This window comes from Lichenostomus cassidix, chromosome 4, assembly GCF_008360975.1.
Source record: "Lichenostomus cassidix isolate B80296 chromosome 4, HeHo_3.0, whole genome shotgun sequence".
Lineage (NCBI taxonomy): Eukaryota > Metazoa > Chordata > Aves > Passeriformes > Meliphagidae > Lichenostomus > Lichenostomus cassidix.
The window spans coordinates 66034419-66061283 of record NC_139484.1 but is presented as its reverse complement, the minus strand read 5'-3'; the positions used below and the strand labels follow the sequence as shown (position 1 = coordinate 66061283).

The 26865-nt window shown below is 39.3% G+C and overlaps 1 long non-coding RNA gene across 1 annotated transcript; it reads right to left on the bottom strand.

Annotated features, from left to right (window-relative positions):
• Positions 1 to 948: 948 nt before the first annotated feature.
• On the bottom strand, positions 949 to 24925 carry LOC146438754 (uncharacterized). Its single transcript, XR_014852119.1, has 2 exons — positions 24872 to 24925; positions 949 to 1140 (listed from the first exon to the last, which is right to left on the bottom strand). It is a non-coding gene; the product is annotated as an uncharacterized LOC146438754 (long non-coding RNA).
• Positions 24926 to 26865: the final 1940 nt, after the last annotated feature.

Here is a 26865-nt window from a genome sequence, read left to right as displayed (position 1 = left end):
ACATACCCAAATAATGTTATCTTGCGAATGTAAAAACAATTTAGCTTAGAGGAGAGGTCATGTACTGCATTTTCTCTCCAGACAAAGAAATGTAAATTTAATCATACCCTTGATGGATGAGACACCATGAGAAGTGTACTTGAGAGGATGAGAACCAAATGTGAGTGACTAACAAATACAATTATCACAGATACCAAAGTTCTCAAGAATGATGTTAGATATTAATTTCACTTCAGGAAGAAGAACATCTGAGTATATTCAAGTGGGGACTATTAACAGTGAATTGGGGGGGAAGAATAAGTTAAATAAAAAAGGTAGTTTGCACAAGCAAGGGGTAAATCATACTCTGAAAAACCACCCAGGAAGTTATGGAAGTCTCCTTTGTCTTGTTAGGGAGAGCCTGGGGAGCAAACTCAGGGCTGACTTGATAGAGGTGAATTAATTTTTTATTCTGCTTTGCTTGCATGTGTGGCTTTTGATTTACTGATTTACCTGTTATTAGCTCAGGCCCCGAGTTTTATCACTTTTCCTATTCTCTCCCACATCCCACCATGGGGAAATGAGCAAATCTCTCTGCAGGGCTGAGCTCCAGTTTGGGTTAAATCACACTTTTATGTAGACATAGTAACAAGGGGTTGTTCTGTGTAGGATGAGCTATTTGTGACTAACACAGTGCTGTAGTACAGAGAAGCACAAGTCTGGTTTGAGAGCAGGGCTTGTCTGTGTGCTGTGCAGGGACTGCAGGGGGACTTGGAGAAGACTGTGGGCATGGGATGGTGAAAGATGGGACACTGTCTGACCCAAGGCTCTAAATGATTTCACAGATGCTCAGGAGAGTGCAAACCTGGAGCTGGATGGAACTCCAGCAAACATGGAAAACAATTATCCAGCGTGCATAAAAGGCACCATGTGTAGCAAGGTTGGATTGGAGCTGCACACAAATGAAGATCAAGGTGTAAAAGCTGTAATAAAAATTACTCCAAGTGGATGTGAGAACAAAATGAAGAAACCATAAACTTGATATCTTGTTCTCTCATCATCTTCTCATGATGCTGATAGTTCATCTTCCTCCACAGGTGCAATAGGGTGAAGCCACCAACCTTGGGACCCAGTGGGTGAAATAACCAGGGAAAGGGTTACCTGCAAGAAAGAGTGTGTATTACAATTTTAACTGCATTGTTATTACTGAGGCTTTTGCTCCATGTCAGTATTAATTTCCTTTTTTCTTTTCTTTTCTTTTTTTTTTTTACTGTAGTAATTGAAATTGGATTATAAACATTCCTGGATGAGGCTGTTAAGATGCTAATTATACTAACAGCAAAACATTGGCTTTGGCTATAGGATGTGTTTCCTTTTTGCCCTTTCCAAAACTACGACTGCAGTGGTGCACCTGTACTCCTTCTACACATTAGCATCCTGGCTGAAGGGAACTTCACACTTGATTTACACTTGCCAACATGTGATCCTATTTTCAATACAGTCTTAGAACTGATATCTCCATTCATCCAATTGGTAAGACACTTTCTGCCCATTTTCTGCCCATATTCTTGCTTTCTGAAGAGAATTTTTCCTTTCACTTCCCTGCTGGCCCTGCAGCACTACTACCTGACCATAACTACCACAGCACATTCCTACTGCATCCTCTGCAGCTTGTCCTCCACCCCATCTCAAGGTGAGAAGAAAATCAGTCAAGACAGAACAGTTATTCCACCTTCCCAAAGGTCTACATGCCTAACAAACTGGTCCTCATAAAGCTATAAAGGAAAAAGCAAGGCTGCTGTTGCTAGTTTGATGTGCCAGTAATCATATTTTGGCCAATAACTCAGAAACTGCAACAGCTTACTTGAGAAAGAAAAAGAGCAGCTCAGCAAAAGGACTTCATGAATTTTAAAATGAAATTACCTAGACCATTAATGTTAAAATTTTTCAGACAGTACTTTATTAAACCTACCCAGGGCACAAATATTCATAAATATTTTAAAACATAAAATGAAGTATTTTGAGTTGTTTCACTAAAACAATACCTCTGTGACTGCACACACACATAGACACTGAAGGACTTGTCCTTCCAGATAATTTGGTAGTTTTATCATGGTTGTGTCAGACTGGGTCCCATCTGTGTGATGCCACCTCACTTGGCAGAAACATGGAGAAAGAAACAACAGCACCACCCCTGAGAAAGGAGGGAAACCTTTCTACACCACTGAAAGCAGAACATGCAAACAAACCACCCACTGGGAGCAAACCTGTCTACTTGTTAATATGCTTTATTCTTGCCAAGCTGTATGCAGAGAGCTTCTGTGTCATTAGCTAACATAAATCCAGGTTCAAAGAGGTCTTTGAAGTGACAAACCTAAAATGACAGGGGATGGAAAAATAAACTGTGTACCCAGCAAGGCAGAGCTCTCTTTAATCTTGAGCATAACTGGAATACACAATAGAGCAGAAATATCAGCTTTTAGGCCCATTATACAAACAGCTCTCTATGAGTAGTTATGAGTTAATGAATGATAGTGCAGGGACATTTCAAAGAATGCTAAATTTTCATGACAGGGTTCCTAATGCACAGATGCCTAAGAGAAGGACTTCCAGAGCCTTCAGATCACAGAGACTGTAATAGCTTTTTGCCAGCAATGGTGCTGTGAAAATTTGCATCATTAGAGGGTTAGCTTGTTAACTGTGTTGGAACATCTCATATATACTTGTGACCCTGGGGCCCTGAACTAAAAAATATAGGTCCACCTCAGGTAGACTATTGCAGCCATAGGGAAAGGCAGGAATAAAGGCTGTGAGGGCAGGAGTAACCCATGGGATTAGACTAGACAAGGTGAGGAAGAAGGAAAAATTGTTTATGCATGCAGAGAAGTTTAAATTTGATATGATGTTGAATGGCAGTCATTTGCATCCTGCACTTGTGCAGGTGATCAGGCAATGACCTCCCTTCCCTCTGCTGCAGGAGCTCAGCTCTGGCAGGATTCTCATATCAGGGCCTTTTCACAAGAGCTGATCTCTCTGGGTCTCTTACCAGATCTGACTTTACACAGGACTTTCCTAAAACCTGTGATCTGCAGCTGGGCTGTGTTAGGGACAGAGCTCAGCCCAGGGGTTAAAGGGAATCTCATGGCTTCAAGCCCTGAGGCTGTGGGCACTGAGGTGATCACATCCTGTGATTTGTGTGAGAATGTCTGCAAGTCTGCTTTGAAAACCCCCTGTGCCAGTCAGGCTCCCAGACTCTCCGTGGCATCAGAATTAGGGGCATTTTGAGCACTGACTGACAGACATGTCAGCATCCCTTGGGCCAGAGGGCAAGCTCTGAGCAAAAGCTCTGGGGATCCCAGTGGCACATGACCAGTGGCTTCAGTGGCACTGATTTACCCTGGTCCCCACGTGGATTTAGTCCTACACACCCAAATACTTCTGTGAATCTCAGCACTGAGCTTTAATCTGCATGCTCTTTTCCTCCAGTCATGAGTGCTTTGTGATTAGTCTGTCACCGAGCCTACAAGGACTAATGTAACTTACTGTTCTATCTTGGGGACTTTAAACTGAGAAATCCAAGGACAAAAAGTTATAAAAGGTACAGAGTATACACCTGGGACCTTGAAGCCAACATCAGAATCAAGTGGTTTAGCAGTATTCAATCTCTTCTTGAAATCTCCTACTGAAGCATCATAAAGAGGCCAGTTCTAGACTTCTTTAAAAGAAGTTTCAAAGCATCTGGGATTTAAAGATGACCTAGGTTGACTTCAGATGACTGAAGGCAGAACAATAAAATATAGTAACTAACATTACAAAAATGTATAAAAACTGTTTGTTCTGTTTCACTAAGGAAGAATGTAATTAACAGCAACCAGTGCATAATAGCATTAATTCCCATTTATGTCTTCTGACAAAACAAGAGCTAAAGAACATTCAACTATAACATGCAGCAATGCATTTACTCAAATTCAAAGAACCAATTGTCCCAAGATCTCAACAAGATCAAAAGTAGGTGTTGGTGTGGCATTTTTCAGAACAACTTTTTTTTTAATCAGAGAATGTCTGCTGGTAGAAAAATAAAAGATATTTTCAGAAACTTGTTCTGACAGAACTATTTTCTCTTGTAGAGGTTGAAAATTCTGGTGAATAACAAAGAAAGAAACATCATTTTTTACCCACACTCCCACCAAACCAGCATGCTGGGCAGTGCATCTTGTTGGCATGGAAAACACGTTCAAAACCTTGCCACCACTTTGAATTAGAATTCCTTCTCTCCTCTTCTCTTCTCTTCTCTTCTCTTCTCTTCTCTTCTCTTCTCTTCTCTTCTCTTTTCTCTTCTCAAGCAAGTGGTGTGTGAGCTCACTCTGTCTGACCCAGCAGGAAGCCATAGCTAGAGAGAAAACATCTCCTAAAGGAGAGATCAGCACAGGTTTGGGAGAAGAAAATGTTCAAACCACAGTTTTGTATTCACGTGCAAACTTCATCTACAAAGCAGACAGAACATTCCTGTTCCAAAATGCTCAGAAAATTTCTGAGCATTAATTTGCTTTCATCTTGCCTTTTTTTCTTATTTTTCAGCCACCCACTTAACACCACACAATGCTGAGAAAAAATTAGCCATCAAAACGGATACTGGAACCATTAACTAATGTTGTATATGCTTATACTTCTCTTTAAAAATACTGAGTGTACTGCAAGCACAACAGCCAAAGAAAAGAGTCTCTGGTAAACATTGTAATATATCATCCTCCATACTAATACCCATTTACCTGCTTTTGCCTCCTGTCAGAATTGGAACCAGACCTCATTACAGGTCTAATGCAGCATGACCATCTGTATACTTAAAAAACAGATACACAGGGAGTAGAATAAACGTCATTGCATACCCACAGTTCAAAAATATATGTAGTACTAATTCTTTCAAAAAACAGTAAAATTGTCATTCACATTTCTTAGTGATTTCATATGAAGTATGATATATCAGGTTCTTTTCTTCCTCATCAGAGAGTAAAAATAACAATCACAAGTATCCACTTTATAAGTACCAATGATGCCAGACAGAACACAGTACTGTCTGCAAATTGGGAAATATTTATAAATTTATGATCTCTGAAATCATATTCCTCTGTTGTTGTTCACATAATGTGTAAACAGACAGATCTAAGACTATTATAGGGAAGAATTTTGATAGCATTGTAGGCAAATTGGGCATCCAAACTGAAAGGCAAATGCCCTCTTTGAGAAGTGTTTAGTATTGTGGCCTTCTCTGAGAGTAATTACCAAGTTTTCTTTTTAATTTCTTGCTAACCATGCCCAGCCACTGCCACACTGGCATAAAATTAGCAACATGTCATTGCAATATTGAGCTGTTCACAATCTTTCTTTTCCAGAAATACGTCGACTTCCTGAAGCACAATGACAAGATCTGACTGTAGAGGAGTATAACTGCACTTTTCTTTGATGTACTTAGAAGTGTCAAGTGTTAAAAGAATAAACAACCCCATAATTGCTAGTTAGAACTAAAGTAGGTCTAGAAGTTGCGTTTTGTCATGAAAATTGTGACAAGAGATGTAAAAAAATTACTTTAGCTCAATCATCTTCACAGTCTGTCTCAGTAAAATGAAAACCTGAAATCGTTGCTCTAGTTCTTGGGGACTGAATGTCTCTAATGCTTTGTTCTAAAAGACAAATATGGGTGTGAAAATAATGCTTTAAACACTGTGTTTTCCAGGTGAGCGCCTCAATGCTTCTCCAGGCAATTGCTCATATGTTTTTATCTAAGGCAGATGCTATTAGTGCTCTCAAACCATATTTTCATTGCCTAAAACAAATGCACACACAAAACCAAGTGTCCTCACTAACTCGGGGTCAGTTCCTGCCACTCCATTTAAATTAATGAGAATCTCTCCAGATTGTGAACTTCAGCAGTTGTTCTTTATGTTCAACATCAAATTGGCTTTTCACAGTGGAATTAATGATGGGAAGTCAAATATGAAACTCAGAAGTAATGATTTCAACTACAAAATACTCTAATAGGGGTATTGCTGTAAGCTTGTCCTGCACAGTTTTCCTATCAAATGTGTATCAAAAATCTCTGATATGTTACACATTCCAGACATAAAGAAGAGAGAGTACATTTGTCTCATAATAATTTGTCTCAGAAAAATAAAAAAACCTATTTATTTGACACATGATCAATTTCTATTCCTGAAGCAGAATGAAGGTATAGGCGAAATCCTCAGCTGCTATTCAACAAAAGAGACAAAGATTCCCTCCCACCTCAATAATTTTCCTGAAAGCTTTTGCAAGGAAGTAGGTTGGCACAGAGATGAAGGTATATTTCTCTCTTTCAGATGGTTTGTAAGTAGCTGAGGGTGAAGGCAGAGGCAAACAAACTCAAGGACTACTTGAATCCAAGCCAGCATGTAGTTGAAGCCCTGGGTAAACCTTCACAGCACTCAGGAGCATGAAGGACTCCTTACAGTGTCAAGGTGGTCTTCCTGAGATCCTTGCTCATTTTCATTTTACATAGTTATTTCCTAAATAATATTCATTTTAAACTGTGGGATTGATGTTAAATGCCATGTTTTGCTTAAAGATAACAAAACCATTTCAGCTTCATAAATTTATACCCATTTTTCTTTAGATATTTTGTTTCTCAGGTTTATCACCTAATCATTTTTTATGTTCTCAAATTGTCTTGGTTATCTGCCCACACCTTCAATCTGCATTGCCTTTTGCCAACACTGCAGGTTTAGTCACCAGACAGGCTGTAGCATGTTCTAGGTGGGAGAAATCTCCTTTTTGTTACTGGCCAATCAGGCAACTAAGAATACAAAAGGCACAAAGACAGAAAAAAAGGAAAAATTAAAAGAGAGATCTGGCCAAAGCTCACAATTAACTAGACTGTATCCCTGTCCTGCCATTGGCCATTGTCACAGTTTTTATGGATAAAAAAAAAAGAAAGCTTCACTGACAGATAATATAGAGATGTCTTTTTACATGTATTTAAGTCTGCTCTAGTTTGAGTGTATCAGGATACTTGAAAATATAATAAACAGTTTATTCTGGCAAGTTATATTTTCATACTGAAATAAAGTAATGAAACAGGATAGAGAGATGCTGTGAGGAATTTGAAAACATCTGACTTGTGTTTGGTCCCACCAAAAATAGGGACCCAGTGAAGAAATATGTCATCTCAGGTTGTGAGAGGGTCAGTCACAATCCCTGAATTCCAGGTCTAAATCTCAATCTGATGCTGCTGTATTGGTGATACTGTCAGTGCTGCAGGGAGAGTTGGCAACACAATGAATGCTTGTGGGCACACAGGCAAAGCTGCAATACTGCCATATACTGGCTCTTAATAAGTGCTTTCACAGCAGGGAAAGCTCAGGGCAGTACTTGGCCCAATCCTTTTTTGACTTCTGTTTTGGGGAAAAAAAATTCAGGCACTGCCTTATCTGGGGTGGGAATGACCCACACTGAAGTAATTAGGATAGTTTTGATAAAGATGTGCAACCACCACAGTTTGGGAAGGACCACAGATGGATCACTGAATTTTGGTGGCACCAGAGTGCCTGATTCCTTTAAATTCTCTTGAAATCCCCAGTACACAATTTAACAAAGCGTTACAACAGAATGCATTTCCAAATTATGTCAAATTGAAATTCAAACATGGCTGGCTGCACTAATACATACTAATGGAGCAAAACACTCATACACTTAATCCTCACTGACACTTCTGGTCTACATTCTTCTCTCCAGTGTCTCATTATGCATGTTTTCACTGCTCTTATAAATTTTCATTGATGTGTCTTCTCCCTTACTTAAAATGCAAACATCTGGATTAAATCAACTAAATTCACCCTGTCAGTTTTGCATTTACCCAATAGTTTCTAAATGGAGCTTCCAGGTTGTCTGTATTTTCAAACCTCCATCATTAAGAAAACATGAACTCTCAGTTGGTAGTTTCACTGTCTGATCATGTTCCTTTGAATGATTTGTGCTGAAATGTAAATATAATCACAAATCTGGTATTTGTTAGCAGGCTGCAGATTCACAAACAAATACAGATATGTGGCTACACGGCCTACATCTTTTATTAACAACAAATTGAGCTGAATTGAGCCCCAAACTGAGTGAGCAATTTTTGCCAGCTCTGAGGCAGACAGGTGTAACTTCTGCTTCTGTGCTGAGCTTCTGGTACTAGAAAAGTTTGTGGGTCTTTGCCCAGCTTAGCATGGAAAACTTTGTCCAATTGTAAGAGCAGCTCCACCACAGGTTTTAGGTTTTTTTACACCAATGGATTATCCTTCCTGTATTGCTCTGTTGTGTGTTGAATAACAAGCCACATTTCTAACTTATTTTCTGAATCATGCTTAGCTGAGCTCTCCTCAGCAGGGCTCCTGTGAGGCACTCCCAGAGCAACCAAGCTGTGTCACAAACAATCAGGTGGCAAATATCTCAGGAGCACTAAGAAATGTGGAGAGCACTTGTGAAATAAAAGCTTTGTGAAAAAATAAACAGCACAGGAAAATTCTAACCAGAGGGAAGACTGGAGCATGCCTGACAAGCATCTTTATCAGGAAAGGTGTTACCCTTCTCCCACATCACCCTGCAGATGGAAGTCTATGTGCCAAAGTCCTTGTGCCTGGTTCATGTTACCCTTACACCCTGATACAGGTGGCTGTGAGATGGTCCTTCCTCACTGCTGCAGGCCTTGAAATAGTACCCTTTAAAATTAAAATTCAAGCAGAGGAGAGAAGCAGGACTGTAAGAAATTAAAGGATTCCTTTAATCCCACCTCAGAATTAATATTTTAATTTTCAAGGAGTTTTTAGCTGGCAAATAGAAATATTCTCAAAGTGCTGATAAAAATTGCTTCTAATACTTTCAAAACTTTTTAGAAGTTTATCTACAGAAATTCAAAAAATTTATCTTCTTCCAGAGCCACTTCTGGTTTCAACTGATTATTGCCATAAAAATGAGTGCAAATGTCCTGATTAAGTCTTGTTATAAAATGTCAGGAAAGTAATGTCTGCAGGAATGAGAAGCAATTAAATGTTCAAGTAAAACAACCAAATGCAGAAAACTGCACTCTGAAAGTCAAAAGTCATAGGGCAGCAGAGAAAACTTGGGAAAAGGACATAGGTGACTAGAAAAAAGGGGACTTTTGTGAACTCATCAGTGTGAAGAAGTGATTAGTCTCCTTTGTGAAAAGAGTAAATGAAGAAGAAAATAGAATATAAATAAAATTGCCAGAATGAAGATCCAAGAGATGTGAAGCTGACAAGATGTAGGAAGGAGATTCAGAGAAAAGTGCAATTAGGAAAAATTGAGTGTAGCAGAGTAAGGCATCTTGGTCATATTTTCCTGTCAGAATGATAAAGTTCGTTGTTACTGCCTTAAAGACAGAAGACAGCTGCAGTTCAAATGTCTCTACTTTAAAGGCTGTTGTCATCAAACTGCCAAGTGTTGTTATTTTTAGCAAACCTATAATATCATGTATTTAGGACAAGAAAGGTACTTCATAATTTTTAAGGCATTCCAGAAGTAGCAGATAATTTATTTGTTGAAAAATTCAAATGGATGAAATTCCTTTGGGAACAGAGGTTTTCTTTCATTACAGTCCCAAAATGTGGAGAGGAAGCTTCCACTTCACAGCCAAAAGCAAACAAATTGTATGGATTTTAAAGCAGATGTAATTGTCTAATACAAAACAGGGATTGCAATTATTCAGTGAGGTGACATTTTACTCTTCAGGAAAGGAAAGCTGAATATGTAGATGAACTGCCCAACAAGTCAAATTCAGTCTGCTAAAATTTTTGCCATAAGATATGAGGCAGGTGAGAGAAGTGAGAAATTGAAACAAGTTCTTAAAATATTGGTAAGACCAGAGTTGCTGGGATGAAGATTCTTTGTTTTGTCTTTAATTTTACATGAGGGTTTCTCTCTGTCTCTATTCATTTGTGTATATAGTCCATTCTTACCAAGACTTCTGAAAATGTATGATTTCTGCAATCTGCATAAAGAAAATTGTGTATAGAAATATCTCTTTCACTCTTTTTAATGTTACTGAAAGAATTTTTTTCCTCAGCTGAATTTCTTCTTTCCATCTTCTGTGAAGGATGAAGAATTCCCTTTGATCACTCCACATCAACCTTTTTCAACTCTGTGCTCACTCTACATTCAAATACTTTGGTTTTATCTGTCCTCTCCCATAGCAACAGTAGATTTCATTTCCTTGATGCTGAAATCAGTTAAAACTTTGAAGATCTGTAACTACTGTGGTTAATGGGAAGTGCATGTCTCATCCTTTCCCTCCAGTCTCTGTCTGCTGGATGGATAGCAAGAACTCCTTCAGTATTCATTTTTCCTTGGTAACAATTCCTGTGATTTATATGGCAACACCTTCCAGCAAGACAACTGCCTTTCATCTCTTTGCAGCATGTGGCACAGAAAAATAGGTAACTTCCCACTTGACTGTCTTACTAGTGAAATACATGGAAATGTTCTTCCTTTAATGAGTATTTTACAAAAAACCCCAGCTGCCTACAGGAACAGAAAGATGTGAACATGGGGGGTGACCTGGGGTTGGGAGTGACATTCACACCAAGCGCCTCGTTAAGTTCCCTCCTCGGTTAATTTGCTGCCAATTGCCTGGTTCCTCTGCTGGGCACCGCGGGAGCTTTCCGGCACAGAGAGGGAACAAGCCGGGTGGTGTGGAGGTCAGCACGGTTCAGTGGACTCATCCCTTCGAGAGTGGGTGACTCAGGGACTCTCACACATCCTCCCCAGGGAGGAAATCCAGCACTGGCAGAGCTCTGCAGCCACACTCCTCCGCAGCTCCAGCGTGCTCCGGGCAGCCAGGGAGGGAAAGGGGCTGTGCAGCTCTCCCAGAACACATGGAGCACAGCTGGGAAGGGAGAAGAGCAGGTGAGCTCTGCTTTAGCTCCCCGGGAAGCAGCCTGTGTGGTGTTACAGGAGGTGATCACCAGAAGCAAAACAACTTTCTTTCCCCACCTTCAGTAGTCTGACATCCAATTCCCTGGCTGCAGTGAGGTTTCCCAGCAAGAGAGGTGTGAGCAGAAAAAGGTGGAAATGGCTCTAAAAACCTCAATGTTTTCTTTTCTTTACTGTTACTTTTCAAAGCAGAGCTACACTCCTTTGAGACAGAAATCCTACAGACACGTGGGACAGCGTCTGCAGACCCAAAACCATATCATCTATTCATTATAGATGTTTCATTGTTCTTCATCCCATATAGAAAGCCCAGGTATGTTCCATGACACTGCCCAGGAGATCATGCTCAACTTACCACAAAACAATTTCAATTTATTTTGAGCCAGTGCAGTTTGTCAAGACCTACTGTTGTCAAGAAAGGGCAAGCAGAGTTTTTTTCAAACTGTCTGGGGTTTTTTTTTTCCTATATTTTATGAAATGTTTTGTGTGCTGGTACAAAAGATACCTGGAGCAAAACAAAGCACATGGTTCTGTCAGACTAAAGACATTGTGACAGGAGAGACTTTTTCAATCCTTTCACTGAAGTTGCTCCTGTTGTAGTCCTGCTATGTGTCCATGCTTCCTTTAAAGATGCTTTTTATTTTACAGGCAAACAGAAGTGAGCTGTAAGTTACTGAACACACAGGCAAGATCTTGCTCACGAGGATGGCAGTAATTTCCCACTTCATGTTCTGCAGCAAACATAAGTCAACAACTAATCATCATAACACTCTGCATGGTGGTTTTTAGGTATTGCTATTAGCACTAATCTTGCAGCAAGCTGGAAAGCATGGCAGATGCTAAGTAACTCCTCAGAGTGATTGGCAGGGCATAGCAATGTGACATTTGGCAGTTCTGAAGAGAAATATATAGAAAGAGAGAAAAAAAATAGTCTTGGTGCTAGGATCACTCTTGAAAAGTACTCACCTTCTAAGTTGCACTGGACTGTATGTAAAGACAATCAAAATGTGAAGATAAGACTAATTTTGTACACATAAATGCTGAAATGAAAGTGAAATCTTGCAGCAAAGCTGCATTTTCTCCGAAGTAATCTCCAGTACGTTTTTTGTGACACCAAAGAAAAGGTTCAGCTGGGACCATCTGCCCCATCTCTTTCACCAAGCCTTAGTGAAACTGAGCCATGATCTCAAAGACTGCTTATTACCCTTACTGAAGAGTGAGAAGAGCCAGGAAATCATAAAGAGCATCATCTGCACTTGATGTGGTGCACATTCTCATCCCTTGCTTTGCCCTCTCAAGTCCATCTCTCACCCCAGGGCTGCTGGTTCATCACAAGCTCTGAGGGCTCTGACCACCCCTGGCTCTCCAAACGAGCTGCTCACCCACTGACTGCAGGTGCTCTTTCAAGAGTTTGTTTTCCAATCTTCCTCGAAGATGAGACTGATTCAGGCTCTCTCAGCACTACAGCCCAACTTGCTGTCACACTTTTTATGTGGTAAAGTGGTTCAGCAGTCTAAAGGATGTGCACAGGCAATCAGACAGCACTTGGCAGTATTTAATTATTAAGCTGCTTCAGTGCAACAAATATAAGAAATAACTTCTTGTAACTTAATCAGCTTCTTATGTAAGCACTGTAACAAGTGTTCATCAGTGAGGTATCATCTTATTTATTGCACACGCCACCATTTACTTTAAGGTGAAATGTAAGCACTTTAGGGATGCAATTTTGAAGAAGTTTTAAGTGAGGTGAATTGAACCATGAAGATGAATCAACCCAAGTCACAGAGCTGTGAAGTCAGGTATAACCCTAGCTTCACATCCTCCTCAACAAATCACCACAGGTGTCTTGTGCATGCCTTTGTGAGCCTTTTGAGGACTTCACTTACCTTCCTCTTTAATGCAGTGTCTGAGTGCTCATGGTGCACACCCTCAAGCTCCCTGTGCAACTTCCTAATTAAAACAATTAAATTTCTTGAATTTTAGGCTTTCATACTATTACTTTACCCTACAATGAGATTCCTATATCAGTGAACTCTTAAGAGCTCATTAATATCATTACAGCACAGCCCTGAAGAGAGGAAAATAGAAAAAATATTTTTAAAAGTGTAAAGAAGAAGGAAGAGGTACTATTTCAGTACTTCAAGAGCCCTTTCCCTGGGACTATTCTACTCACTGATTTTGCAGCTCTCACTACATAGAGAGCACTGCTTGCTCTGGCAAGTCTTCCCCACATGCAGTGCAGGGGAGTTGCTCTTAATGTGCAGCAGAGCTCAAAACAGGCTGTTTTTTCTCTGGCAGCTGCTGGGTCTGTGTTAGCATCTCACTGCTCCCCTGTCTCACTGCTGAGGAGATGACAAAGTCTTACAGTGCTAAAACAAAGGAAAGATTCCTCCACCATGCTATGTCCAAATAAGGGAAGTTTGTGCCTGAGGGGGAACAGTTCGTTGCAGTTCTGTTAGTGAAAGGAAAGCTGAATTTAATTTTATTTAATTCATGTCAGCCATGGAGAATCCACAAGCTATGGGGAGTGGATTTTTCAGAAGGGGCAACAGATACCCATAGTTGATGCTTTGGGATTATGTTATGGGATTATGCTTTGTACTATAGTATTAAGTTTTCTCACCTGTGTTTTAAGGACAGCTGGAGTGCTGACCATTTGTCTTGAAAAGTGCATCAAAAACTATTTCACCCTAAAAAAAAAAAAAAAGGAATAAATAACTGTTGCAATCCATTATCCCCATGCAATATTTGTAATAAAAAATGTTTCTTCAGAAAGTGCTGTGCATGTTTGATAGATTTATATGCATTTATGTTGGCAGGCTTCTTGAAATCCCCATAGAGAGAAATCATGGTTTACAGCCACAGTTTAAGGCTATGCATCCCTCAAAGGTTGTCTGACACTAAGAGGTTACCACGTTTCATTAAGACAAAATTTCACAGGATGAAAGCAATGACTGTAATCAAACCAACTTGAAACATCAGTTCATCCGCCTCTCACCTGAATTTTGTTTTCTAGGCTATTTCAACTGCAACTACAATGACATCAACAAATAACCTGAGAGAATTCAAGGTTTATTTAACAGTATATTTTTAAGTAAACAACCTGCTGTGAAGAAAGTAGAGCTCCAGCACTGTACCACAGTAGAGTGTCTGTATCCCCAGCACTGAAGGTCCTTTGCATATTTAACTTCGATTATTTATTATTTTTTCTGAATTTCATTTTTAGTATCAAGGAATAACATGGAGACATAAATAAATAAAAGGAACAGATTTTTTTTTTTCTAACTTATTTTGTCTCCATGCAGTTATACTGGAAAAGAAGGAATTATACAAAAATAATTGTTTTCTCCAAAGGACATGTGAGGCATAGTCACTGAAATGTTTCTTTCCACATTCAAAAACTACAATGGTCTAAGCCAAATGCTGAGTAGTACAAGTCTTATCAGCAGGAACCAAATAGATAACATTTAGTCCAGCAAGGCTCATAATTATTTGCAGGTATAATACAGATATTTCATTATGACAAGCACTGGTCATCTGTTTTGTCTCTGTCCACAAGGAAATACATGCACCTGCTAGTTGTCTGAGAAAAGAGAATGCTAGGGCTAAGCCCTTGAGATAACCCATTTATTCAGATCCCTAAATACAGATTTTGGTGCCTTAAAAGATTCTTCTAAATTTGGAAGCAGTGTCCCAGATGTCTGGGCTGGTATAGCACAGTAAGAATTAAATCCTCCCTCAGCCCACTGCAAAAAAGGAATATCAGTTCCAATTTACACTTAGATTTTGCCTTTCCCTCAGGGGTGATGTACTTCAAGAAGTTCATGGCTTTATTTACATCTGGAATACTCTCTCCACCTCCCTTCTTTCCCTGCTCATAAATTTCCCCAATATCTGAAGCTAACATGCTACCAGAAGAAAGCCCTTTGAATTTTTTTCCTTATCTCAATTAGCATTTCACATTTTTAAGCCTTTGATTCACATGCAGTTGGCATCTTGCCCTTTGTTCTCTTCAGTGGGTTGTGCTCACCCCTTCTTCTTTTTTCATCCACATAATGCCTCAGGTGCTTTTCCCCTTTCTGTCACACTTCCTGCTCTTCCACATTTTAATAATTCTTTATTTCAGTTCATTGTTCTCTGCTTGTCAGCATGGCTTCTATTTTCTTCATGTGTCCAGGCACACTAAAGGCAGTCTGATTTGAAATGTCACCCATAGTCTTGTTTTTCATTCCAAGAATGTTATGAATTTTATGAATTCTTACAAAACTTGGAAAGCCATGTTCTGCACTCAGTTTGGTAACAAGTCCAATATTCCTCACAGGAATAATTCCACATTTACAACGGTACATACATTTAAAAAAAAAAACCTACAGAATTTTGAACTAAAAATGTATTTTCTAGTATAAAATTTTTGTTCCATCAAAAAAAATAGAAAACCAAAACACCAAACCCACAAACAAACAAAAAAATCCCACAAAACAATACAAAACAAAACAAAAAAAAAAGAGTGTAAATTAATGCTTTTCCTTGTTTATGATATGGAAGACATATGAAAGAACAGAAATTCTAATAAGATAATGCAGGAATGTATGTACACTGGTATTTTTATAACAATGCCCAAGAAGCCCAGAAAAAATAATGGATCTTTTTTGCTAAGATGACCAACTGCTACACATACAAAAGAAGAGGTAGTAGTAGTTTCTAACCACAACATCATTAGCAAAACAAGGCAACTTCAAAGAGAAATGTAAAATGAGCTGCTCAGGAAGCCATGCAGATTCCTTGAGTGAAAATGTGGTCTCTGAAAAGCCCATTCCTCATCTTTACCAATTCAGGCCTCACAGAGTCTGATTGAAGCTTCAAACTACACACCAGAAGGAGTTTTTACTGTTTTCTCTCTTTTTCTGCCATGATTTAGTAACTACTTCTCTTTGAAACTGAAACTCTTGCTGAGTAACTGCAGGAGCCATCAGGCCATGTTGCAATTTTAGTATCTGGAGAAGTTAGGGGAAAAAAAAATCAGCAGTCTTTAAAATTCATATTGTGTTACATATTGATAATCAGAGGGAAAAGAAAAGGAAAAGAAGGTTAAAAAAAAAAAAGGGTTGACTTGTGAGAAAATATTCCAAATCCTTCCAAATCCAGAACAACTGGTTTAAACTTGACAGAAAATTATCCAGGAGTCTGGGATTTTGGCTGATGGAGAGCAGAGCCCTCAGTGGCAGTTCTTAGTGTTGGCTTCATTTCATCACCAGTAAGTGCTCAGCCAAAAATTCATATATTCAGATTCATCCAGTCCATGCCATTTAAACCTCTCCTTCAGTTTTGTGAAAAAGGAAAAACAGGACAAGAAAGCTCAGCAATGGCTCTGCAATTCATTTGGTGCTCTTTCTTGGAGTCCAAGCTCCTAACTTATGTCTGTACATAATAATCTTGGTTTTCATTTGGGGAACAAAAAATAAGTTTCCAAGTTTCTGTGGCTTAGGAAGATAAGAGGAAATATGTACAGCCTAAAGGCTTTCAAATCAGAAAAACAAATTCAAGAAATCTCAGAGGTGATCTACTTTAAAACCTCATGATTTATAATCTGCTCTGGAACCATCTATGGCCTCTGACAATTATTTTTGTAAGCATGGGGCTGTAAACACTTCCCATACAGACTTTTAGCAGGAGTCCCAGTTCTCCTAAAGTTTTCCTGGTCATACAGCTTTTGATTAATTCCCCTGTAAAACTGGCCTGTGCAATATTTTTAGGAGTGTTTCTTTAACATCTGTTTATTACAAGACATTTTAATATACTGTTGAGGGAATATAAAATCACTGTAATTTATCACTGATGCAAAATAAGACTGTGAATAAAACACCTAAATGGGATGTTTTATTCTTATTCATGTTCACAGTGAATATTTAGTTTTGAAAAACAGAAATCATAATCATTTTAATGCAAATTAAGTTACCTTATTCCCTTTCCATCACCACACAATCAAATAAAGTGGCAAAGGAAATTACTGCAATTCCCTGAACTTGTTTTGCTATGCACAGAAACTTCTGAATACATATCATGTGAGGCAGTAATTAAGTTCCTAACTTATTTACTTCTTCTATTGGGGCTGCTTCATCTGAGCCACAGTCTTTTGGCAGGAAATCTAAATATTCATCTATTATGAGATGCAAAATATCCTGAGCTGTTCTAGCTGCTCACAGTTTAATTTAGATATTAACCATAAACACACCTGGGATTAGACAATGGCTATGCTCTGCCTAGAAATAAAGAGGCTATAGAAATCCCTGTGAAAAATCTCTCATGAAATAATAAGTGTTGTTCATGAAGAACACAAAACAGAGCTTAGTTTCCAGAGGGATTTGAAGTAAAAGGAATGTGAAAGCAGCAGAAGCTGGAGAACTGCCTTTGCATTATACAGATCCCAAACAGGGATTCAAGAGAGAGAGTGGTTTTGCAATTCCACAGGCTCTCAGCATTTCCTGAAAGGTCTTAAGATAAATATTTCCAAGCAAGAGGGAGAATAAGATATCTGGCTGAGGGCCATTGCTGTGAGCAGCCACATAGTCTGAGGAGGAATAGCAGCAAAGGATAAGAAGCAAAAGTCTCTGGGTCACCAAAAAGCCACCCACCTGAGACCAGATTCGCCCAAAGGCCACACAACATTAAAACTTTTACAATAATATTAGGCCAGAAATGTAAAGCCATTGAGTTTCACTGGGGGAATGATACTTTAATGGAGAGAGCTTATGTTTTTTCTCAACTGTCTTGCTGTTATGCCTAGTTTTTTGCAGGCATGGGCTGATTTTAAGCAGAGGTTCTACCTGCAGACCATGCACAGACACTTAATACTTCTCCAGAATAAAAAAATCTGCAACAGTGATTTCAGACATGGAAGCCTTTATTTGTATTTTCCACCACTACCTACACTTCCTTTCTACTGCAAGTGCCAACTTATTAGTTGGTTCAAAATTTCAAATCAAGAAGTAATATTTATTTTAAATAAAAGCAGCTATAAAAACTATTATATAGTAACTCTGTTATGATTTTACAGACTTGTCCAGCTATATCTCCTTTATTTGTTTTAATTCAAAGGGCTGTAAGTGTATTTTGGCTTATTAAGCTCATATTTATTGGGTTTTTTGTGCTTAAATTTGTGCCTGGGATTTATTGAGGCATCTACCAAACAGAGGCTAAGAAAATCAGATTTAAATACACATTGATACATAAAATTTTATTAACTAAAAACTATGAAGTGATGAAATGTTATATGATTACATTAATATTTAAAATACAACTTATCACTTAGAAGTTTATTTACTTTGTTTCCATTACAGACGTTCTAGACAATTTTATTACAAAATTCCCTTGTTCTTTCATTGTTTAGCTCTAATTGCCAAATGTCTGTTACTGCTAAATTGTTAGACTGATAATGTTATGAGGACAATAAAGCATCCTAAGGCTGAAGTCCAGTTGTATCAGTCAAAACACCACCAGGAAATGGAAGTAAAAACCCTGAAAGAGGCGACAGCACCATGGACAGGAGGTTAGCAGAATTCAGTCAAAAGAAGAGCTGTGGCCTTCTGTCTGTTACAGAAGATATTCTCTTGGATGAGTTTCTCCAAACAAACATGAACTGCAGTGGGTTTGGTAGAGAACTGCCCAGCTGGGTCTGGGATGGAGCACAGCCCTGTGAGAAGAAGCTGAGGAAATGCAATTTTCATCCCCAGCAGTGACAGCTTCAGAGGGCCAGACAGCAGCCAGGGACAAAAGGAGACAGAGCCAGACCAGGGCTGGGGGCAAAGCCACCACAGTGCTCAGAGAGACAGAGAGCAGGTGACAGTCTGGAATAAATGAGACTTCTAGGGGCACAGACAGGAGTGTGGCTGAGGTCCCAGGTGAGACCAGCCATGGGCTTTAAGGCATGGCAGTGACCCCAAAGCCACAGGAATACACTGAGAGCAGAGAGGTTCAGACTGGAGACATGGGAAAACTCTTAATGGGAGGGCAATCAAACAGTGAGAGAGTTTGCCCAGAGAGCCAATCCCTGTCCTGGGCAGGTTTTCCAAATTCAACTGCATAAATTCCTGAACATCCTGGTATAACCCCATGGCTGACCCAGTTTGGAAGTGAAGGTGCCTTCCAGCCTGATTTTGTATGAGATCCAGTATTTCTGTAAAATTTATGTGACTCTATTTAACTTTATCTTAGTTGTCATATTTCACACAAGTGCAAAAATGTGTTTTAATGGCATTTTACTTACACCACTCAAGACACTGAAACTTTAACACTGATTTACTTGTTTTATATAATTCCTACAGACAAGAGATGGCACAAAGAGGCATACAGACCAGAAATGTATCTTAATATTCATTTTTCTTGCCTTGTGTAACCTGTACATGATACAGTGTTTTATCACAGTTTCCATGCTTCAAATTGATTTATCCTGTTGCACTTAAGCATCTTTTGTATGTGTCTTGTACTCTCCGTAGAATACTGTTTTTTCTTTAACAATACACTATCAGATGCTTCAAAACATCATGTATTTTCCTACCAGGCCCCTCATTTTTCACTTGGTGAGACAAGTGTTATAATGGCTATTTAATTATAATATAAGGTAACTGACTGATTTCTTTGCATTTTTCAGAATGAAAACATTTTTATTAATTTGCTGCTTTGTGCTCTGGCATTGCCACTGATGTGTGCAAAGAGCTCTGATGAGAATACAGAGAAACCTGGTGCTTCAGTGGATGAGGGATGTCATCAGGAAAAGAGAAATGTGCTGCATGCCCATGGCTTTTGCTTTTTGTTAAACCTGAGGAGTGTATGCTTCTTACCTAGCAATACTTTATTGTTAATGTTGCTGTTGAATTTCAGGTGTGTTCAAATAGATCAGAGCACCAGTTCTTCTGGTTCTGTAGATATCCTCCAACAGACCAGACTGAAGTGGTTTAAACACTTTGACAACAGCTAGTTAGAAATGTGTTTCATTTAAGCCATTTTCTATTCAATCACTTTCATTTCCTAGGTGACAATATCATACTCTTGTAACCATAAACCTGTACCAAGTGAATACAAACTTCCCCATCCCTTTTCTGCCTCACCCTCATCCTTTAACATCCTGATAACTGATATCAATTTAGAAATTTATTTGAGACTTCTCCAGCAGACTGATAAATGTTGAAGGAAATAATGTGAATCCATTAATATGGCAGGTGGAAGAGGATCCATATATGCATTTTTGGCAATGTATGCATCCAATACAGTGCAAGCAATAACTGCAGTGCAGACTGCATGTACCAAAAAGAAGCACACTAGATTCATTGTGCAGATTATCAGCCACTGGACCCAACTGCATCTCTAATTTCAGATATGGGGCAATAAATCTATATATTGTCAAATGCTAAATATAGGTTGCTGTATCTGATAATCTATGTATCTGAAACCTGAATGACACAGGATATGAACCAGTTTATCTGCATCTGTTTTTTCTTAACATTTATCTGTAATTTTTTGGAAAATAACCATAAAACCACCAAATCCAACCATTAATCCAGCATTGCCAAGTCCACCACAAAACCATGTCCCTAGGTGCCACATCTACACAGCTTTTTGGTACCTCCTTGGATGGTGAAAGTGACTATTCCTGAATGAGTGCAGTGTTTCATCCTCATCAGATTGTATCCTGTTCCTCAGTACATCATGATCAGCTTAAATACTCATCCATTCACCCAGAGAATCTGCAAAGTGAGCAAGCATCACTTCCATACCATCCTTCAGTCCATTAATGAGAGTATCAAACAGCAACACAGCCTGGACAGATCTCTGAAGTTCCCTCATGAGGTGGCTCTGCACCACTCAGTGCACAACTCATATCTACCTCTCTGAAGCCTCCAGTTAGTTTTTGCTCCCCTCGGAGGTCTTTTCATTACAATTTTCTATTTCCCAGAGAAAAGAAAAAGCCTGAGTTTTGAAAATGGGGTGGGCAAAAAATTTGGAATAAAATTTGAAATTTAGAAATATGACAGACAAGTACAATTACTTATCAGTCATGCTGTAGGATCCCAGGCATCAAAATAATAATAGATATTGGGTGTAAAGCCCTAAACCCTTCATTCAGTAAATAAGAGTTGTTTTTCTCGACCTCAAAGACAAGTTTTTAAAAACAGTTAGCTTATTAAACATTAATTCAGGTGCACTTATGAATAAGAAACCACTTACCTTCTTTGTGATTCTATTCACAATAACCAGAACTATTATCATATTTTATCATTAAGCTATCATGAGATTTGGAAATAAAATCTGCTTAGTGGGAAATGAGGCTTTCATAAAGGAAAGGCTTATTTAAAGTTCATTATATCCATAGAAGGCTACCTGAAATGTCCAGGTCAGGGCACTCTGAAATGACAGGGGTCATCTTTGGAGGAACCACTGTTGCTAGGAGACCCAAGCATCAAAGTTCCACAAGACTGTAATTTAGTCTTTTTTGTCAAGGGATGTTGAAGATAAATTCACTCCCCAGAATGTGCAAGGCTTTAACCAGGCCTGCATCATTTTACATGAAAAAGGGGGACTGCAACCTCACCTTACTGTGTTCTAAGCACCCCCCAAATCCCTGGATTCACAGTAGAACAGGAGCTGCACATTTCCTTCTTTTGGAGTAGAAATGTTTTCTCTTATTCCTTTCCCACATCATCCCACTCCATTAACAGCTCCCAAAGGCAACTGGTCCTAATGGGCAAGATAAAGAAACAGCATTTAAATGTCTGTGATTTAAAAGGTTTCCCAGCGTATGAAGAGCAGAGTTTGGGGTGAGCAGCTTGTAAGGTAAGACTAAATTTGAAAATATCAAACTGGGTGAGAGGATCCTGTCTTTCATATGTGGTGGAATAGACGTCTGGGGATTTTTGCCAGGGTGTAGCTATGGATCACCATAACTAGAGATGCATAGAAGCACCAACTGGGTGCAACATCCTATTTGCTTTTGTTGACCCCAGGGATCTGGCATCACCAAACAACCACCTTTTGATGGGAGGAAAGCAAATGTTACTCTCATTTTCAAAAAGAGCAAGAAGGAGGACCCAGGAAAACTACTGGGCAGTCAGCCTCACCTCCATCCCTGGAAAGGTGAGGGAAGATAGCATTCTGGAGGTCATCAACAAGCATGTTTGAGAAAAGAAGGTCATCAGGAGGAGTCAGCATGGATTCACCAAGGGGGAATCATACCTGGCCAATCTGACAGCCTCCTGTGATGGCATGGCAGGGTGGATGGGTGAGGGGAGAGCAGAGGTTGGTGTTTACCTAAACTTCAGCAAGGCTGTTGACAGTCTCCTCACACAGCCCCAGCCCTGTGGTTCTCTGAGCAGTGCACACCAGTCCAATAGTTTCACTCCTTCTAAGGGGCAGTCCTGGGGCACTGTCAGCCTCAAAATGGACAAATACATACAGAAACCGTTTTGAAGAAATGAAATGAGTGCTGAAGGTAGTTTGCCCTGAACATTAAAGTGGCTGCAGAGGCTCGAGGCCATCTTGACTGCGAGATGGTTCTGGCACAAATGAGCTAATACAAAGTAGAAAATAACGGAACAAGGACATCCTCATAGAGACAACAAGTCCTTCCTTTTGTAACTCCCTGTACCTCTAGACAGACCAGTTCCAGGAAAATTCTAACTGCAGTGTGAATGGAAAAAAAAAAGGCAAAGAAAGAGAGAAAAAAAAGTCAGAAAATGTTGTATCTGTAGCAGAATACTGAGACACTTCCACACCAAGATACTGATGACCTGACACTGAAATAGACTTACAGGAGGGCTTTCAGGGTCCAAAGAACAGCACACTCCAAAAAGGAAGACCAGGAAATGCCCAGAGGGAGACATGAATTGCTACACAGGTAAATACCAATTTGAACCAATCTGCCTGGATGGGAGACAGGCTTTTCTTTATTTACAGAGTCTGATTACTATGTTCTACCAAAATGATTTGAAGAATTTCACTACATGTGTATTTTCTTTGATTAGCAACAGATGGGAGTATGCATTTCCTCAACATCAAGTCAAATTTTGATTATTCCAAGACAGCTGCCTCTCAGGGCAGAAAATAAGATTCTATGAATTATTTATTCACATGACAGCAAAAGTGTGTTTCTTCCATATCCATATCCATTATTTGGGGTTGGAACTAGATGATCTTTAAGATTCTTTGCAATTCAAGACATTCTATGATCCTATGATTATTTTCCTGAGACTGGAACATGCATAACACTACATTTATCAGGACACAGCTCTCAGAGAGGTAACCAAGAGGAGATTAGCAAGGAAAAGGCCATTTTACAAATCAAATAATGCACAAACTGTGGTGTCACAGCAAGCAGAAGCAACTGGAACTACTCATTATATACAGATTAAAAATAATAATATACCACTCAACTACCATAATAACCTCACAATAAACAACTTTTAGAGTCATAATCACCAGTGGTTGCAGCCAGCATTTGGAATAGCATGAAACTCAAAAAAAAAAATGAGGTACTAACTGCTGGACCAAAAAAAGGCATCTACCCAAATTGGGGGCAGGAAGAAAGCATCTAAATCTGCCTCTGCTTGAAGAGGAGTGAAGGTACTCTGGGTGTAGGGAGTGTGTGCATGAAGGAGAAGCATCTAGGCTGAGGATTTTGGGCTCTGCAGTGATATTAACTCAGTAGGAGACTTGAAAATAAGACTGCAAGTTTTATTCTTTTGTAAGAACTCCTCTCTCCATAGTTACTTGTGGATGAACTGTCACACTCTTCACTGGCATAAAAAACTTCAGTAGACTGATAATGAGCTTTTATTAAAGATCTTAATTTTAGTTAAGAAAATAAATTCTACAGTCTGTGTCAGCCAGAGAGCTTCTTTCAGTGGTTTCCCCATTTCACTGAAAGTTCAGGATTACACCTCTTCCCATTACCACAGCAAGAATCATGAACACATAAACCACTCTACATATGAAAAATATGACAGCACTCTCTTAATATTTCCTATACAAAGCCCTTCTGCTGAATCTGAGCAGAATGAAGTCAAAATCCTCTGCAAAAGCTGTGAGATGAAAATCCATGAAATTAATATTGATTCGTGTTTGTTTTTCCTTTTCTCCCTTCTTTTATATTCTCCTTCCTCTTTCTTGTTTTTTCTTATTGTTGTGGTTTAACCCCAGCTGACAACTCAGCCTCACACTGACACTTGCTCACCTTCCCCTCTGGAATGGGGAAGAGAATCAGAAGAGTTAAAGTGAGAAAACTCATTGGTTGAGATAAAGAGACTTTAATAGGTAAAGCAAAAGCCCCAAACAAGCAGGGCAGAACAAGGAATTAACTCACCACTTCCAAGGGCAGGTGTTCAGCCATCCCTAGGACAGCTGGGGATAAATTTTATTCTTTATAAAATTATCATTGTTAGACTTTAATAGTTCACACAGGCTAAAGTGATCAAAATCAATGAGGCATTTTTTTCATGGTGACTTATCTTGCTAAGAAAATGTTTTGGTTTGTTGGTTTTTTTAAATTATTAATCATCTGGATTAATTATTAAGAAATTACCTTGGTTTTGCTTTCACTCTGAATCCTGCTCCTATAGGCTGCACAGAGGTGACAGAACAGCTTCATGACTATGGCACATCCAACATCAGATCTGCTGTGGCAGCAGCAGAGACCCAAGTCCCCCTGTGCAAGCTGTACCATTTGTAGCTAAAGGGGAAGAACTTTAAAGTGCTAAAGTTTACAGTCAATTCTCTGGCAAGGGAAGAACAGGACAGACAAGAAGCTTAAGAAAAGGTTAATACTGGACCCAGGACTTGGCTTAGCTTTGACAAGTAAGTTGTCTGTCTGAATCACTATATTCTATAGAGACATAGGAGCCAGGAGTATCCAGGAGAGAAAAAAACAACTTTAGCAATTCACCTTTGCAAGGGGGGCCCTTAGCACCACAGGCATCTGCTCAGAGGGCACACTTCTGAGATAGAGTGGGGCAAGAGATGGAACAGCCATGGAGAGAAGGAAGAATAGAATATTTCAGTTAGAAGGTACCAACAGTGATCACCTAGTCCAAAGAATATATCCTGTAAAAGAAAATCCGCAGATACCTCTTCATAATTTGATATCCATTCTATATGCTGTTCTAGAAGCCAGTAAATGAAGATAGAAACACCACACAGCTACCAAAAGGGTAATTGATTTGCACTAAAGTATATTATTAGTTCTATAAACCAGACATTCAATTACTAGAAGAAAAATGGTTACTGATTGTTCAACCTAACAATCAGTAGGGTTTGGAACGTCACTGATAGATAATATTGATAAAGACTCCTATGAAAATTTAAAAAGAAGCTCTATAAACTTCTTTTCCAGATCAGGATGGTGAACTCTCTTACCCACTTTTGATCTTACAAAATGAAGCTGAAAATCGATACACAGATCAGGACTACAGCAGTCTGTAACCCCAAATCCACCAAAAGCTTGTTTCAAAGCTGTTCTTTGAATAGTTTATGTGGTATAATCATTCTTTGCTCCTTCAGTGATTCCTCTGAGCCTCCAGTGAGTGCACAACACAGCACTTTCATTCCCTGTAATAACCACGAGACTTGCAAGATGATAAATTCCTGAACATTTATCTGAGTGGGCATTTGCATGCTCCTCCTGTATTATACAGTCAGGAGCTCCTCCCCAGGTCACACAGCATTGCCTATTCCTCAGAGATGGAAAATTGAAGGGCTTGCCTTCCATTTCAATTTCATCCTGTCCCTGGCTCACCAGCTCTAGACAGCTGCCCAGATCAGGAACAGAAAAGTTCTGCTCTTGGTCTTGTCTCTGCCCAGCCACTGCTGGGGTCTGCTGAGGATGGATAACAAGTTGTTTGATGGTGGACTCAAACACTGACACACAAGGGGGTGGTAAGCATCAGCAATTTATTACTCCCTGGTATACCTTTTTATACTCTTTCTGCATATGCATAACAGGTGTTCCTGATTACATTAGTGTTGGTCAGTAAACTATCCACAGGTGCCTTTTTCAATTAGTCCTACATGTCCTCATTCTCTGCTTCATTCTCTAAAGGTGTTTATCTCTCTTGTTTAGGGGCACAGCTGTAACTTAGTTAGGTTTAGGCTGCCTGCAGCCTTTTCTTATCTTACCACAGTTCTTGTTTCCAGGGCATGTTCCACAGTTGTTGTTTCCAGGGCATGTTATCCACACCTCAGGACTGCAGTCAGTCTCAGATGTCTACCTATTCAAACCTGTGCCAAATTAAATTTAGCAATGCCAGAATCATAAGGGAGTTAAATGCTGATTCCAATCACATCCTCTGTCAAGGAAAAAGCACACATGAGGGATCTATTGCCGTTTGGTTCCCAATGCACAACCCAACCCTTTTGTCCCTCACTGCCATTCATATCTCAGTTCATTTGCATCTTGAACCTAATTATATTCAGAGCAAGACCACAGGGCATGAACTCATTCCATATTTACCTTCCAGTCCCAGAAAGGTCACCAGTTCCCATACTGGGAGCAAATGTAAAAGTGCTGCCACTTCAGCACCTCTGTGTCAGTTGTCTTTTGACCTCAGAGTGAGGTACTCTGCAGGGACTTGGGGTTTTGTCAGAATGAGATTCTCTGTACAGCTTACCTGTAATTATGAATCCATTTACTTAATACAGTTCCTGACATGTATTTTCTAGTTTATAGATGCTTTAAAGATAATTACTTAATTTTATTAAAATTAAATCTGAAATGGGAATACACTGGACTGCTACAATGGTCATATTTCACTTTAATGAAAAGAGATACCAACATGTTTTAGATGCAAACAAACCAGGGAGATACAGTGAATATGGCCACTTAGGCTGATTGAAAAATGACTAAATAATAGCCACATTAGTGTGACAAAAAGTGGCTCCCTC